Source organism: Eublepharis macularius, chromosome 16 (genome assembly GCF_028583425.1).
Source record: "Eublepharis macularius isolate TG4126 chromosome 16, MPM_Emac_v1.0, whole genome shotgun sequence".
Taxonomy (NCBI): domain Eukaryota; kingdom Metazoa; phylum Chordata; class Lepidosauria; order Squamata; family Eublepharidae; genus Eublepharis; species Eublepharis macularius.
This window is the reverse complement of record NC_072805.1, coordinates 2,861,781-2,875,177: the sequence shown is the minus strand read 5'-3', so window position 1 is coordinate 2,875,177 and position 13,397 is coordinate 2,861,781. Positions and strand designations below refer to the sequence as shown.

At 39.6% G+C, this 13,397-nt stretch overlaps 1 protein-coding gene across 4 annotated transcripts in view; it reads left to right on the top strand.

Moving 5' to 3' along the window:
- Window positions 1-13,397, top strand: part of SCUBE1 (signal peptide, CUB domain and EGF like domain containing 1) — a 441,848-nt gene that overhangs the window by 344,151 nt on the left and 84,300 nt on the right. The window lies entirely within an intron of this gene.

Sequence of the window (13,397 nt, the reverse complement as noted above, 5' to 3'; positions counted from 1 at the left end):
GAGCCTTTAGCTACCTGTCCTCTCAAATTCCTGATAGCTAAAACGGCCTTCTTAGTGGCCGTAACATTAGCTAAAAGGGTGAGTGAACTGCAAGCACTGAAGTACGATCCACCTTTCTTCAGAATGTTTGCAAACAAAGTGGTTCTTTGCCCCAGCCTCCAGTTCTGTCCCAAGGTAATTTCTGCTTTTCACCTCAACCAAGACATCACTCTGCCAGTGTTTTGTCCTTCACCATCTATGGAGGCTGATAGACACCTACACACACTGGACATCAAACGTGCACTGTTTTTTTCCTGGACAGGACTTTTGCCTTCAGAAAGGACTCTAACCTATTTGTCTCCTTCAGGGGAGCTGAAAAAGGACAGAAGGCCACTGCTCAAACCATCTCCAACTGGTTGGTATGGCTCATTATGATATTACAGTCTATGACCGTAATAAAGATTGACTGACTGATGACGGCTCATTAAAGAGTGTTATAAACAATCCAAACAACCCTGCCCTTTGAATATTAGGGCACATTCTACTAGAGCACAATCTACTTCATCAGCATTTAGTTTAGGCGTTCCACTTTTGGACTTATGCAAAGCGGCCGCTTGGTCAACGCCATCCACTTTTATTAGACATTATGCAATTGACATAGAATCCAGAAGGGATGCTGCAGTCAGCAAAGCAGTCCTGAAAAGTTTTTTCGATTATGATGAGCAACAGGCCCGCCTCCTGTGTAAATTAGCTCACTACTCTCCCATGTGGGACTGCACAGAAGACACAAAGATGAAAACAGGATTGCACCTACCTGTAACTGTTGTTCATCAAGTATTCTTCTCTGCAGGCACACATCCCTCCCTCCTTTCCCTGCCATGTGCCCTTTAAATATGCTAATTTCTCCTTCTTCACCAGCAGCCAAGTGAATTGAGGGAGGGATCTACTTGCCCTGCCTTTTATAGCCGTGACCACTCAAAAAAGCATGCGAAAAGGCGGGGTGAGTGTCTCGCGCCTTTTGGAGCTTTAATATGTCCGTGGCTAGCCTGTGCATGCGCAGTTCCCTGTGCCTGCACAGAAGAACACTCAATGAACAAGTTACAGGTAGGTGCAACCCTGTTTTTTTCCTTAAAGATGGACTGTATTGCAATATTTATTCATTACTTTCTGCAGGTGGCATAGACTCCAGTCCTGTCCCCTCCTGTGATCTCTGCTGGTTGCTGGCATGCCTCTTATTATAAACCTCTTCTGCATGGGCCAGTTTTGCCAGTTTAGTGCCCATACTGCAGCCGATTTCTTTGTGACCATCTGCACCCTATTTGTTGCCATGAGAAGTCATTCTGGCTATCATGCATTTTTTGCAGCTTTCCTAGGAGCACTTATACTCTTACTTCTTTAAAAAAAATCAATTTCCCAGTCTGCTGTTTTCCCATGTACACTCTTCGTTCTGTCTTTTAGTGTTCCATCCCCTTCTGCCCCCTCCCATTCTCCACCAGCTCACTTCATTGTGATTGGCCACTGCTGTCAATCCAGCCACTCACTCTCCCCTCCTTTCTGTCCCTCCGCTCCTCTTTCCTCTTCCATCTGTTTTTTTTAAATCTAGCGTTGGATTGATGCACTGATGGTTTCGAAGTGCACAGGAGGAGAAGGATTCCCCATTGCTTTTTTGTTGCTTATTCTGCCCCCCCCACACACACACAGCCGTTATTTGTGCTTTTTGAATAAAGCTTTTGAACAAGCATTTTGGTTTGTCGGTCCCTCCCCCCCCCATTATCCCCACCGAAGGCACTGCAGAGAGAGATATAGCAGAAGTTTGAAGGTGTTTGAGGCACTTTGCAAGCTGCTCAGAGGAATTTTTTTAAAGAGCCTGGCTCGCACACCATCAGCACCTGCAAGTCTGAAAAGTCCACACTTTGAGAGCAACTTCTTCTTGTCCATAACATTTGTGTTCAAAACCACTGACGCATCAATTTAGCTTTTTTTTTTTTTAAAGAATGGTACCAAGGCTTGTTTGTGGGCAATGGGAGGCGGGTAGGGCTTCTAGAAATTCTGGCTTTAAAAATTTAAAAAAGAGGACGCAGCTCAACCAGCCAGTCAAGATCAACAAAGAGAGAGGCAGAAAGGGAGAAATCTGGGAAACAGGTTTATCCAGCATTCCAGTGATGCATCAGTTCAGCACATGGGCAAAAAAAAGGGGAAAGGGTGATGCTGTGACGTCACCAATGATGGTATCAGTGACAAAAGTGGCAACATTCATGGATCCCGATGCATTTTGACACAGTGCAGACTTTAAAGAAGGGCACCATACTAACCCAGACAATGACCCAGACAAGCCAATTCCATGCATTTCGGCTTGACTTCTGGGAGAGGGTGGAGTTATGTCCCCAGTGCAGAAGTGGTTACAGTCTGTGCCTTTGCTTGACTCTCTCTGTTGTTCTTGTGTTTGGTTTCTCCCTCTCTCTCTCTGTTGGACTTCATGTGCTGGCTCCAGTATCTCTTCCTCCAGGATTCTGGTCCTGTCTTTAGACTATGCAGCAGCCCTACTTATCTCCAAACTTTTCTCTAAGGTCAAATCAGCTTCCCTCAGCAATCATTCTCGTACTCATGTGTCCTGAACGCCACATACTATTCTATCTTCTATCAGTTATATATTTTATTTTTATTTATTTAACTTCTATATAACCTCTCCACTATGTTTAGTATTTACGGTGGTTTACTGCTCAATTCTTTACTGCTGTGTGTCAGAGAGCCAGTTTAGTGTAGTGGTTAAGAGCACTGGAGAACTGAGTTTGATTCCCCACTCCTCCACTTGTAGTCAGCTGGGTGTCCTTGGGTCAGTCACAGCTTCTAGGAGCTCTCTCAGCCCCACCCACCTCACAGGGTGTTTTGTTATGGAGATAATAATAACATGCTTTGTGGGGACTTCCTGTTTGGGATCCATGGAGGTCTAACGCAGCTCCACTTGCGGAGCTGACCGGACTGCCGTTTTAACCGGCCGGCGGGGTGAAAATAGCCCGCGGCCGACTGCTCTCAGGCGGGGAGCAGGCAAAGAACGCTCAAGACCCTAGGGTGAGCTAGATCTCGGACGAGGGGGGGCTTTACACAACGAGTCTCCCCCCGATCCTTGAGGTCCCACCTTGCGACGGGTCGGCTATAATCTCTGCGGCAGTTTTGGGGCCAATTCGGCTGGCATAAGACCTACATACCCAAGCATCGATTGGGGGAAGAAGCTGAGAGGAGAACTTAAAATCGAAACAGCGATTACAACCCGAGAAAAGTGAAGAGAAGGTAAAGATCATTATCTTCTGAGACGGGACAGATTGATAAAAACAGAGAGGAAAAAAAGTAGATTTTTAAACTGCAACAGACTAGTGAAAAGGAGGGGAAGACTCGGCAGGAATCGAATTTAAAAAGAGACTAAGTTTAAAGAAGTTATTAAAGAAATGGGACTATTGTTTTGAATACCTGTGGCTTTGGAGCTGTGAGAAAAAGACACCATCGCGAGATCTGCTGTGGGAAGACGGGAGACAGGAAGTGCGTAATAACAATAGAGTGGCTGGAGAGAAGCGGCCCTTGCTGGAGGGCAGGAAGTAGGGAATCGCCATTTTTGAAAGGGGAAGGGTCGCGGCTTCAGCGGAAGAGGAAGTAGGCCATCTTGGATTACAAAATCATAGAGAAACCATAGAGAAAAGACGCCCGACATTTTGGACTCTTTAAAACTTAATTTCTATAAGAAGACCGGGACATTTAAAATAGAAAAACGTTAAATTTTACGCCACGGAGTTAAGGAAGAGAGCGGATTCGTGGGAGCGAGCTAAAGCAAGCCCCACAATGTCAAAAAAAGAGTGGCAATCGGCAATAGAAAACCTGGATAAAAACCTGGACAAAAAACTTTTAGATATGATTAAAGAACTTAAGGACACGAAATTGGAGCTGATAAAAGAGGTTAAAGAGGTTACACAGACAGTAAAATCGGAGCTGTCAGAAGTGAAAAAAGGTATGGAAACAATACGAAATGAATTACAAGGAACGCAGCAGAGAGTTAAAACAGTAGAAGACGCGATGGAGAATTTAGCAGACACGCAACAAACAGAGATGAGATTGGTGAAGGGGAGAATGTCAGTTGCAGAAACTAAACATATGGAGAAGCAGCTACGTTTTCGTGGCTTGCCAGAAGTGGAAGGAAAGTCAGCGCAAGAACAGATGACTGAGGTGTTGGCTGAGTACCTGGGGAAGGAGGAGGAGGAAGTTGTGGCTATCCTAGATGTGGCATACCGTGTGAATTCGAGAATAGCAACCCAGAGGAAACTACCAAGAGATGTGATTGTGCAGTTTACAACACGAAATATGAAAGAGAGGATTGTGACAAAACAGTTTCAAGATCCATTGGAGATTGATGGCAAGACGATTATTATAATGAAGGAACTGCCCAGATCAGTGTTACTGGACCGGAAAAAATATAAAGTGCTAATTCAGATTTTGAAGGACATGAAAATCAGGTACAGATAGGAGTTACCGGAAGGAGTGTCCTTTGAGTTTGGAGGGGCCAAAAAACGCATCAGATCTGAGCGAGAGATGGAGCGATTTATTAAGGACAATGAAAAAGACTTACCAACAAGATCATGAGTATGGAGTGTAAAGTATTATCTTGGAATGTAAATGGACTAAACTCACCGAATAAGAGGAAAAATACTTTTCACTGGCTACTAAAACAAAAATGTGACATTGTTTGTTTGCAAGAGACCCATATCAGAAAGCAGGATGTAAAATATTTAAAATCTGGAAAATTGGGCAAAGAATATGTAGCGGCCTCCAACAAGAAAAAAAGAGGAGTGGTGTTGTACATAAAAGAGGAGCTACAGCCAAAATTTGTTATGAGAGATGTGGAAGCTAGATTTGTAGCAGTGGAATGTATTTGGAATTCAAAGAGAGTGTTGGTAGTCGGACTTTATGCACCTAACGGTGCAAAAGAAAGCTTCTTTGAGGATTTAAGGAAGCATTTAGACGATCTTGCATACGACCAGATAATTCTTGCTGGAGACTTCAATGGAGTGACAGACTTGGAACTAGACAAAAAGACTACAACGGCACAAAAGAAAAGAGGACTATTACCAAAGCTTTTTTTTGAGTTGATTCAACAAGAGACTCTTGAAGATGTATGGAGGAGAGAATATCCTAAAAGCAGACAGTTTACCTTTTATTCTGCAAGGCATTCTACATTATCAAGAATTGATATGATCTGGGCCTCAAAAGACTTAGCATTATGGACTAAGGAGGTAGAAATAATGCCTATGGTAGGCTCAGATCACAACCCAATTATGTGGAAATTTGGAAAAAAGAGAAAAAGGAAAGCATGGAGAATAAATGAGGACTTGTTACAGGAAAGAGAGAATATGGAAATACTGAGAAGAGAGACAAAGTTTTTTATACAATACAACGTGAATAAAGAAGTACCAACCAATAAAGTTTGGGATGCTTACAAGGCGGTTGTAAGGGGCATACTAATGGACTTAAATGGTAGAGCAAGAAAGAAGAAAGAGGAGAAAAGACAAGAGATTGAGGAGAAAATAAAAGCCAAAGAAATACAGCTAAAAAAGAGACCAGGGAAAAAGAAGGTATACCAGGAAATTAAAATACTTCAAGAACAGCTAACAGCAATGAGCAATAAAGAATTGGAGTGGAATCTCAAAAGACTGAATCAAAAAGCGTTTGAGGGTGCTAATAAACCTGGGAAGTACCTGGCATGGCAATTGAAGAAGAAAAGGGAAAAGAAGATAATAAATAAAATTTGCGAAGATAACAAAACGTATTTGGAGCAGGCTACCATTAGTAGAGCCTTTTATAAATTTTACGCTAAGCTGTATAATAAAAAAGAAGTAAACAAAGAATCAATAGCGTCATATTTGGAGAAAACCAAACTTCCAGAAATCTCGGAAGCTTGGAGAAATAAGTTGAATAGTGAAGTAACTGACGAGGAAATAAGTAAGGCAATACAATCTGCAAATCTAGGAACGGCGCCAGGGCCAGATGGACTTACGGCTAAATTCTATAAGACAATGGCTAATGAACTGGCACCATTCCTAAAAGAGGTGATGAATGGGGTTTTAAGGGATCAAAGGATTCCAGAAACTTGGAGTGAAGCGAATATATCATTGATCCCAAAAGAGGGCCAAGACCTGACTAATGTGAAAAATTATAGACCTATATCGCTACTCAACAATGACTACAAAATTTTTGCGAAGATATTGGCGGAGAGATTGAAGGGGTGGCTCTCGGAAGTCATAGAGGAGGAACAAGCAGGCTTTTTGCCAGACAGACAAATAAGAGACAACTTAAGGACAGTGATCAATGCTATTGAATATTATGACAAGCGTTGTGACAAAGAGGTTGGTTTCTTCTTTGTTGACGCTGAAAAAGCGTTTGACAATTTAAACTGGGACTTTATGTTTGCCACTATGGAAAAGCTACAATTGGGAGAAAGATTCATCAGAGCAATTAAGGAAATTTATAGAGACCAGACTGCAGCAATTGTGGTGAATGATGAATTGACCAAGAAATTGACGATAAGTAAAGGAACAAGACAAGGTTGCCCGTTATCTCCATTGTTGTTCATTTTAGTATTGGAGATTCTGATGATACAAATACGTCAAGATGATGAAATTCGTGGAATAAAAATAAAGGACTATTCATACAAGGTCAGAGCATTTGCGGATGACATAATGTTAATTGTAGAGGACCCATTGGAGAACATGCCAAGAGTGATAGATAAGATCAAGGAGTTTGGAGACTTGGCAGGTTTCTTCATTAACAAAAAGAAGTCAAAGATATTATGCAAAAATATGACTAAGCAGAAACAACAATTGTTAATGGAAACAACGGATTGTGAAGTAACAAGTAAAGTGAAATATTTGGGAGTCGAATTAACTGCAAAGAACATAGATCTATTCAAAAACAATTATGAAAAACTATGGACTCAGATAGAGAGAGACTTGATTAAATGGAATAGATTGAATTTGTCATGGTTGGGCAGGATTGCAGCAGTTAAGATGAATGTGTTACCAAGAGTAATGTTTTTGCTACAGACAATACCAATCATCAGAGACTCCAAACAATTTGAAAAATGGCAGAGGAAAATATCAGATTTTGTTTGGGCAGGCAAGAAGCCTCGAGTGAAAGTGAAAGTTTTACAAGATGCAAAGGAAAGAGGCGGAATGCAACTGCCCAATCTGAGACTTTATCATGATGCAATCTGCCTAGTTTGGTTGAAAGAATGGATGACATTAAAGAACAAGAAACTATTAGCCCTAGAGGGATATAAAAAAATATTTGGATGGCACGCATATTTATGGCATGACAAAGTAAAGGTCAACTCGATGTTCCTGCATCACTTTGTTCGGAGAAGTCTATACATAATCTGGAAGAAGTACAGAATTTATCTACAAGAAGGAACCCCTTTGTGGGTGGTTCCATATGAGGTGATAGACCCGAGAGCTGTTGATAATGAACAACAATGTTTAACGTATAAAGAAATAACTAAAACTGAAGCATCCAAACTTAGAATAAAGACACAAGAGGAACTATCACCTAACTACGATTGGTTCCAGTATAGACAGATCAGAGACTTATATAATTCGGACTCTGTAAAGGGAGGTATACGAATAGAGAATTCGGAACTAGAGCAGACCCTTCTTAAAGAAGATAAGAAAAGAATATCCAAGGTATACCAAGTACTGTTGAAGTGGTATACCGAGGATGAGATAGTTAAAACACAAATGGTGAAATGGGCTATAAACTTTAATAAAGAAATAACAATGGAGGCATGGGAATACTTGTGGAAAACTACAATGAAGACAACGACATGTATTAATATCAAAGAGAACATTTATAAAATGATCTATCGTTGGTACATGACACCAAAGAAGATTGCGCTAGGGAATTCGAATACTTCTAATAAATGCTGGAAATGTAAGAAGCATGAGGGCTCCCTCTATCATATGTGGTGGTCGTGTGAGGTAGCCAGGCAGTACTGGGGGGAAATAATAAGAGAAATGAGTGAAATTTTACAATTTCAAATTAATAAGAACCCAGAACTCCTGCTACTGAACTTGGGAATGGAGGGAATTCCAGCCCAACACAGGACGTTGATATTTTATATGACAGCAGCAGCTAGACTCTTGTATGCGCAAAAATGGAAAGTACAAGAAGTGCCAACTATTGAAGATTGGACTTACAAATTGCTGTATATGGCTGAAATGGACAAGATGACAAGAAAATTGAGAGATCTGGACTCAGGGCAGTTCAACACAGACTGGGAGAAGCTGAAACAATACCTGGAGAAGAAATGGGAGGTGGGAGGAAAACTGTGGCAGTTTGAGAACTACTGAAGTATTGAAGTAGAGGGGGGAGACTTTACCGGGGGGAGAAGAGATAAATGTGAATTAATAAGCAGTCAGATTAATAGATTGACATATATATAGATATATATAGGTTAACAAACAGAACATAGAGAAAATAATTAATTATAAGGACTAAATATAAGGAGCGATTAACTAACAATATTTTCTTTTTTTTTTTCTGACAAGTTTTGTACCAAACTGAATGTCTGAAGATATAGATGGGTCAAATTGATTGACTACGTGAGGAGAGATATATAGAACTATTATAAAAAGATAGAATGAGTAATATATATAGAGAATAAGTCAAATTGTTTGATATAAATGAATGTATGATCTATATGGTTTATGATATATAGAAATACCTGAAATTGAAAAATTGGGATAAATTGTTTATCTAAGATGGAAACAAAGGCTTACAGTTTGGGCATATAATGTTAAAAATAGTTAAGGATGTACTGCTTAGAATAATGGAGAATATATATTTGTTTTAGATAGAGGAAGCTAATAAAAGTAAGGGAAAGGGGACAAAGGGTTGGAAAGCTGTTGGAAGTCAACAAAAAGGGGGGGAAAGGGAGGGGGTTAGAGATGAAAAAATTGGGGAAAATTGAATGTAAATGTGGAAATAATGGATTCTAACCCAATAAAAATTTTTCAAAAAAAAAAAATAATAACATGCTTTGTAAACCACTCTGAGAGGGGATTAAGTTGTCCTGAAGGGCAGTATATAAATCGAATGTTGTTGTTGTTGTGTATCTCCAAAGTTGCAGCTGGCTGCAAGTATTTTGAAATATGTGCAATACTCATTAATGCCTTCCTCCATTGCTTGATTATGGGTAAAAAAAATTGTACCTTTTTACCGTTTCTTTCTTTCTGGAGTTGCAATAGGCATCAAAACAGGCCAATATTGTAATCAAATTACACTGTGCTTGGGGAATATTTGCACACAATGTTTACCTTACTTCCCTCCCTTTTTCTCCAATAAGGTATGAAAACAGTTTCACTTTCACATCCTTCTCCTATCTGCCATATCAATATCCACATACAAATTAAATTCCTCTTTCCAGGTCTTCCATGCCTGGGCTAAGTTCAAGGCTTGGAGGTTCAATGTCCCTGGTGGTTTCAGACATCCATTTTCCCTTTCTTTTTTCCCTTTTTATAGGTGTACTCACAGATTGCTTGCCAGTCTTCCACCTTGGATTCAGTCAGTATTGCCACCGTGTTTTAAAGTGTGTTATCTCTCTATTTTTATATTCAACACACACACAGTCTTTGAACAAACTTTAAACTTTATGGTAACAACTTATTTACAGAGCTCTGTCAATCTCAGCTTTCTCTCCTGATATGTCGGCCCCAACTGAGGAGATACAGAAAGTAGGTGTTATACTTGCCTACTTCCAGGAAATACAACTTAATCAGTTTTTTCTATATTGGAGGGAAAATGGAGAAGAGAGACAGTGAAGGACCAGAAGGAAGGACAGGTCCCCTGAGAGTAGCCATCTAAACATCAAAGGACAGCAGCAGAGCAGTAGAAAGGGATACAGACGTCCTGATCTCTCTGTCTCTCTATAATACCCTTCTGGAGTCTGAGGCTAAGAGACAGCGTTAAGTCCTTCTCTTCCAACATAAAGGACAGTCTCTTTATTAGACAGCCATACAGAATGCCACACATATTCCTGCCCGCTCTGGATTGCATGCTCATTTAAATTAATTTTGATGTGTTCCGAAATATTTTCAACGTTTTTCCTAATAACATTCATTTCTCTGCCATACAAACTTTAGGTTGGGGATGGGAACAGTTAATCTAGTTTATATTCACTTTTCATTAATATGCGGTTTCTCAAGTGGCAAATTTTTCACTTGTTCACTTTATCAGTGAAATCCTAAAAAGAGTTACTCTAATTTAAGCCCATTGAAGTCAATGGGCTTAGACTGGAGTAACTCTGCTTACATATTTTACTGTATGTCCATTAATTGATTTGTACTATATAAAACCTAATTTACTTTTCAAAATGATCCAACTGTACTTGTCGGGGATGCTTTAGGCTGTTCTTGCATTGGTTAGGGGGTTGGACTATATGATGTGTAAGGCCCTTACAACTCAATGATTATTTAATATAAATAGGGGTTATTTTTGATGAAGAATTATGAAGGAAATTGCATATTGAATCAATGGTAGCAAAGGCTAAAAGGGAAATTGGAGCGATCATGAAATTCCTTTTTATGGCAGATGCATAGTATATCCCCTGTCTCCTCCTATTATTTACCACTAAGATTGTAAATCAGGTTTGACACAGGTTTAATTCCCTCTGGTTGGAAATGAAGCATTATTGTTCCCATTCATAAAAAAGGGGACAGATCAATTCCACAAAATTACAGACCCAGAAGTTTGCTTGATATTGCGGCTAAATTAAATCGCAAATGCTTGCTTTCTAACCTAGAAGACAGAATAGCTCAGAAGCACATTATTCACCCAGTTCAAGTAGGTTTTAGAAAGGGCCTAGGGACTACCGACCATTGCCAAACACTATCAATTGGCATATTTGGTTATTCATGGTCATTTGAAGGCTTTATATGCAGCATTCATCAATTTGGCCACAGCATTTGATTCTATCGATAGATTCTGCCTGTGGGTAAAGTTGACAGGCTTGAATACGTTTACTTTTTTTACTACAGGAATTACACAGCGGCACTTCCACCCAAATTAGAATTGGAACTTCTGGCTCGCTAACAGATAGAATCGTTATTGGTAAGGGTGTGAAGCAGGAATGTGTGCTGGCCCCTTTACTATTTAATTTGTATATTAATAATATAATTGAGAATTTATCCGGCTCCCCATTTTGTTCCCCCTTCTCTGGGTCAACAAAAAATCTTTATCTTGCTCTATGAAGACAATATGGTATTAATCTCTCAGACCAAAATTGGTCTATGAAGGTTATTATTATTACATCAATTAGGGCTTTATTGCAAGGAAGAAACTCTTAATATCAACTTTGAAAAGACAAAAGTAATAGTCTTTAGGAAAAGGGCAAAATTGTCCTCCTGGAGTATCCATGGTAACCCTATTAATCAATGCAATTCCTTTAAATATCTTGGTGTTACATTTAGAGAGACCTTAAACTGGAACCTCATTTGGCAATGGTAAAATCTTCAGCGCTAAGAATGATAGGGTCTGTTTTGAGTTTCTACTGTTCAAAGAGTAGACACCTTATTGACCCAGTTTTTACATTATTTCAGAGCAAAGTCATTGGCCATCTCCTTTATGGAGTTAAAGTTTGGGGATGGAGTGAGAGAAATCTATCTAGTATTGAAGTTCAGAATAAATTCTTAAGACATATCCTAGCTCTCCTCACGGAGGCTCCCATGGCCTTGTTGAGAGCTGAATCTGGTATTGCCTCCTGTAGAGCTTGGGTGCATTTGACCATTATAAAATATTGGTTAAAGAACAAAAATCTTCGACATGATTCACTTAGTCAACAATCTTTTAATATTTTGTTGACCAATGATCTTCAGCCTTAATGATATTTTTAAGGTACTCTAACCCTGACTATCTTATAAGATCACCAGCTACCTATCCCCAACTTAGGGACTGGATTTTTAACTCCAATGATTGATTGATCACTCTTTAATTCTAAACTCAAAAGCAGTACTGTGGTTTAAATATATTAAATTTGATCACTTTCAAACTCCATATGTTGTTAACATTTCCAAACATAACCTTGGAGTGTCCATTACTTTATTGCAGTTCCAATTTATGCCCTCAGCAATTTATGCCAATTTATGCCCTCAGCAATATTGTTCAGTCACTATTCTCAAACTCATTGCACAAAGGCTGTATTTGTGGCTCTCGCTCATTAGAGGATTTACCTCATTATATCCTCTTTTGCTCCGTATATTCTGACCCTAAGTTTTTGGCAGGAATTTTATCTTGTCTAGCCTCATATACAGACGCTGAGAAAATTATATTTCTGCTTTCTAATACTGATGTACATGTAACGTATAGAGTTTTACTCTTCACCATTGCTATTATGATAAGATCTAACACTAAAGAAAGAGGATGTTACCTGAATCTGTAGTCAGCATATTCAATTTTGGTTCTAATTAACTTTTGTTTTAGTTGATCTCTCTTTGTGTATTGGTAAATCTGTACTGTATTTCATTTAGTGGGATTTTTGTAATTTTGTAACTACCTATAAATTGGTTGTTGTGGGTTTTCTGGGCTGTATTGCCGTGGTCTTGGCATTGTAGTTCCTGACGTTTCGCCAGCAGCTGTGGCTGGCATCTTCAGAGGTGTAGCACCAAAAGACAGAGATCTCTCAGTGTCACAGTGTGGAAAAGATGTGTGACACTGTGACACTGAGAGATCTCTGTCTTTTGGTGCTACACCTCTGAAGATGCCAGCCACAGCTGCTGGCGAAACGTCAGGAACTACAATGCCAAGACCACGGCAATACAGCCCGGAAAACCCACAACAACCATCGTTCTCCGGCCGTGAAAGCCTTCAACAATACATACCTATAAATTGATTCTGATTCTGAAATCAGATTTTATATGCAGCACCAGTTTGTCTACAAGCAGTTACTTCTTCTATTGAATTAATATAATCTAAAATTTTGAGAACAGTTCTCAAAGTGCCTAGGTGTGTATCATGCATGGCTCTCAAACCATACTTATAAATCTGGTTTGGCCAACAGTCCTTAGATGTAGGGTCCGTTTCTGTTCCTTGGTGATTAAACAGTCTAATGACAAATTCTTACATTTCAGCTTGGCTTAACCCACAAGAAGTGGACCTGTTTCAGTCTTTCCCCTTATTTTACAATCCATGGAGCTAAGTAAAGCTACTCTAGCAATTATTGACCACATAAAGGGTATGGATATGGATTTTCAAGAAACATTGGTCAAACAATGGAGTGTGTTCTTCTATTTAGTTTGGCACCAATGATCCCACATCAATATGCATGTTATCTATCAATATTAACCATCCCAAGATACGACTGTCTGCCAAGCTTTCATGAGAGGTAGATT